Source organism: Arachis hypogaea, chromosome 15 (assembly GCF_003086295.3).
Source record: "Arachis hypogaea cultivar Tifrunner chromosome 15, arahy.Tifrunner.gnm2.J5K5, whole genome shotgun sequence".
NCBI lineage: Eukaryota > Viridiplantae > Streptophyta > Magnoliopsida > Fabales > Fabaceae > Arachis > Arachis hypogaea.
Window position 1 is genome coordinate 106,321,961 of NC_092050.1, and position 4,596 is coordinate 106,326,556.

General features: G+C 39.0%; 1 non-coding gene across 1 annotated transcript; it reads right to left on the bottom strand.

Annotated features, from left to right (window-relative positions):
• Positions 1–2,294: 2,294 nt before the first annotated feature.
• Positions 2,295–2,398, bottom strand: LOC112753108 (small nucleolar RNA R71). Its single transcript, XR_003177506.1, has one exon. It is a non-coding gene; the product is annotated as a small nucleolar RNA R71 (small nucleolar RNA).
• Positions 2,399–4,596: the final 2,198 nt, after the last annotated feature.

The window sequence follows — 4,596 nt, forward strand, 5'->3', positions numbered from 1 at the left end:
TTTAAGTGGACATTAAATGGATATTTGATGATTTGATGGGTGATAAACCACTATTTTATGGTTTATCTTGTGTTTAATTGAGTGGTTTCATCAAGTCTTCACCCACTTATTCATACTAATTGCATGATTTTATAATCCCTTCCTAGTTTTGTTCTATGGTTGAAAACTTGCTTCCTAGAGATCTTTAACTTGTGAATTTTAATTCTCCTTTATACCATTCGATGCCATGATCCGTGTGTTAAGTGTTTCAGGCTTTATAGGGAAGGAATGGCTTAGAAAATGGAGAGGAAGCTTGCAAAAATGGAAGGAACACAAGAAAATAAGGAGATGACCAGCGAGCATCGACGAGCGCGCATGGCTCACGCGTGCGCGTGACATGGAGAAAATTGCAGTGATGCGTGCGCGTGCCTGACGCGTACGGGTGGATTGGAGTCTGCAAGAACGATGCGCACGCGTGGATGACGCGTACGCATGACAAGAAAAATCGCTAAATGACGCGCACGCGTGACTGACGCGTACGCGTGACTTGCGCGATCTACAGAATTAACAGAAAATGCTAGGGGCGATTTTGGGCCGCGTTTTGACCCATTTTTCGGCCCAGAAACACAGAATAAAACTAGGAAACATGCAGAGACTCAACACACAGCGAGATACACATTAACACATTCTCATTAGGATAGTTTTAGGTTTTTAGATCAGAATCTAGAGAGAAATTACACTTCCTCTAGGTTCTCTTTACATTCATAGTTTATTAATTCATTGCTTTTGCTTTTGGATATTGAAGAGTCATTACCTCCGTTGAAGATACTATTCAAGTTTGTTTCCCTACTTACTCTTTTATTTATTCCTTATTCTTAATTCTTGTTTAGAATGGTAATTGGATTATTTTCATGGATTGTTGATGCAAAGAATTACTTTTATTTTTAATTAATTTTGAATTCCTATTTTTTCATGTCTTCTTCTTATATTTTTATGAGCGCTATATTCATGTCAATGGAGTAGATTACATACTTGACATGGGGGTTGATTAAAAGAAGACACTTGAGTTGGAAGGCTTAAGTGCTGATTAAACTGGAAGTTGTTGGCTAGTTCTGTATTTACTAACGCTAGACCTTCCCAAGGGAGAGGACTAGGATTTGCGAATAAGAGTTAGCTCAATCACTTGACTTTCCTTTATTTAGTAAGGGTTAACTAAGTGAAAACAACAACCTTTTTGATACTACACTTAAGAGATCCCAACAAGGATAGAACTTCCAATTAATCATTACCCCAGTCAAGGCTTTTTATCTGGAATATTAATAATCATTCTTATTTTTTATTGCTTCAATTTACAATTATGTAATTGCTCATTATTCAACTCTCAAACTCTCTTGGAAACCCCTAATTAATAAATTAGCATCCTTCCTTGCAACTCGTTGGGAGACGACCTGGGACTCATACTCCCAGTATTTTTATTCTAAATTTTTGTGACACCTTTCTAAATTGATGAGGTGGATTTTAGCTGGTTAAGGGCTATACTCACAACGCTGTTCTTACATTACAATCTCTTGATTGGCCTAACTTCCATCACGCACTAATTTTTGGCGTCGTTGCCGGGGAGTTGCAATTGTGTGCTAAATTATTAATTAGTGTACATATTTTTATTTTTATTTGCATATTTTATTTTTATTTATTTACCATGAGCTATATGTTTCCTTCGTTGAATGACGTGTTCACTGCCTGATTCGAGCTTAGCCGCATTTGATCCTGAAATTGAAAGAACTATTTTACGTTTTAGGCAAGCTCGACGTCGGTTAGCCTCTGAGGGTGGTGAAGTGATTGTTATCGATTCACCAGTCTCATCTGAGGGCGAATCTGAACCGCCATCTGAGAGCAAAATAAGCTCCTTTACTACTGATTCAGTGAATTCACGTGCAGATAGAATGGCAGCACCTAGGAGGATTACTCTCCAGGAAGCAGGAGCCGCGGATTTTACAATACAGCCGTATCAAGTGCATCATCCAACTCTGGATGCAGATTTTGAACTGAAGACTGCACTAATCAACTTGATGCCCAAGTTTCATGGCTTACCTGCTCAGGAGCCTATCAAGCACTTAAGGGATTTTCAGACAACCTGTTCTACTGTTAGGCGTCAGGGTGCAAATGAAACTTCTATTTTGTTAACTGCCTTCCCGTTTTCTCTTGAGGGAAAGGCGAGGGAGTGGTACTACTCCCAACCTGAAGCAACTGTTACTAACTGGGATATGCTTAGGAGAGAATTTCTGGAAAAGTACTTTCCAACTGAAGTTACAGATAGATTGAGAAAAGAGATCTCATGCATTGTTCAAGGTGAATCAAAAACTCTCTATGAGTACTGGGGGCGTTTTAAGAACCTTCTGGACCCATGCCCCCATCACATGATTGACAGGCTAGTGTTGATCAGCTATTTTACTCAAGGCATGAAGCCTCAGGATAAGACTACACTAGATGGTGCTAGTAATGGTTCTCTGAAGAAGTACAAGACCGCAGATGAAGTATGGCAACTAATCAGCAACTTAGCTGAGTCCACCAGGAATCACAGGCACAGGAATAGTCACTCAAAAGCTATTGCAGAAGTTTCCTCTAGCACTGAGACTTCTGCTCTTACATAGAGTATATGTGAAATGACCAACCTACTAAAGCAATTACAGTTGAATCAACAACAACAAGCTCAGCCTTCCCCACCACAGCAAAGCCAACAGTTAGTTCCCCAAAGAGTATGCGGTATATGTGCTGATTATAGTCATTATACTGATGAATGCCCGCAGCTCTAATAAGAAGACAACACTGTGGTAGCTACTCATAACTTCTATAACCGCCCGAATCAAGGATACAATCAACAAGGCGGCAACTACAACCAAGGTGGGAACTACAACCAAGGATGGCAGGACAACTCCAACCATGGCTGGAGGGACAACTACAACAGAGGAGGCAGAGACAACCAAGGAAATCAGAGGTGGAATAACAACAACAGACAGCAGAATCAGAACCAACCTTACAGAGCTCCTCACTTAAGACAATCACAAGGACCCTAGTATAACCAACAAGTTCCTCAGATCACTTATTCCACTTCCTCATCAAATGATGAGATGTTTCGTTCCCTTGCATGGTGCGGTATTTATAACCCACTAACTTACCGGCAAGTGCACCGGGTCGTACCAAGTAATACCTTACGTGAGTAAGGGTCGATCCCACGAGGATTGATGGACTAAGCAACAATAGCGGAAAAGAGTGTTGAATATTCAATGAGCATTAAATAGAAGACAGTGAAATGATTAATTTGGGAATAAAATGTTGAGAAAGCAGTTAAGGGTTCAGAGTTATCTATTTTTCTGATTGACTTTTCTTATTAACTATTTTAATCATGCAAGATATAATTCATGGCAAACTATTTGTGACTAGACCCTAATTCCTTAGACCTTCCTAGTCTCCTCTAAAATTCATCAACTGCCAATTCCTTGGTCAATTGATTCCAATTAGAGGGTGATGATCAAATTCCAGTTTATATGCCACAAGAATCCTAATTGTCCAAAAATAAAGGGATTATATGTCACGTATCCCGTTAAATACAAACAATTAGAAATTTAGGATAATATGTTTACAAGATATTGTTCAAGTAAAGAGCTTTTCCAGGATTTACAAGAACTCAAATAGAACATGGGTCATACTTCCGTTCCACCCAAGTTCATAAAATAAAGAACGAAAACAATTATTGAAATATAAATCAAAACATGAATTAAAATAGAAAAATAAAATTACCAATCCATACAATAGACAGAGCTCCTAACCTTAACAGTGGAGGTTTAGTTGCTCATGAAAAAGAGAAAATAAGGATTGTAAATTGGGATGGAATGGGATCCTCCCCAGGACCTCTACAAAGGAAGGAAAGCTTCCCCCTTTTATAACTAATCCTAATAATTTAAAAATCTAATATCTAAAACTAAAAATTAAAATAATATATTTTCCTGGAATTAAAATTTGAATTTAAATTTGAATTAATTTAAATAATCAAATCTTCAATGGATGGATGGGGACCACTTGAATTGTCCATGCTGCAGCTTCTAATCTGTGTTTTCTGGGCTGGAAACTGGGTCAAAATAGCCCAGAAATCGCCCCCAGCGTTTTTCTGCACGTGGCGCATGTGACGCGTCCGCGTCGTCCACGCGTTCGCGTCATTTGTGCAGATTCCAGTCCACGCGTTCGTGTTAGGCATGCGATCGCGTCATTGCGATCTCCTCCATTCCGCGCGATCGCGTGAGCCATGCGTCTGCGTCGGTATTCGCTGGTCATCTCATTGGCTTCTTCTCTTTCTCTGCAGAAACTCCATCAAATTCCGCCAAATGCTACCTAAAATAAACAGTATTGTACAAAACTCAAAATAGCATCCATAGTGGCTAAAATATAATTAATTCTTAATTAAATTTAACAATTTAGATGCAAATTCACTAGGAAAAGATAGACAAGATGCTCACGCATCACAACACCAAACTTAAACTGTTGCTTGTCCTCAAGCAACTAAAACTAATATAAGTTGAGGATGTGAATTTGCATGAGAATGAGAGTTCAATTAAGCCCATA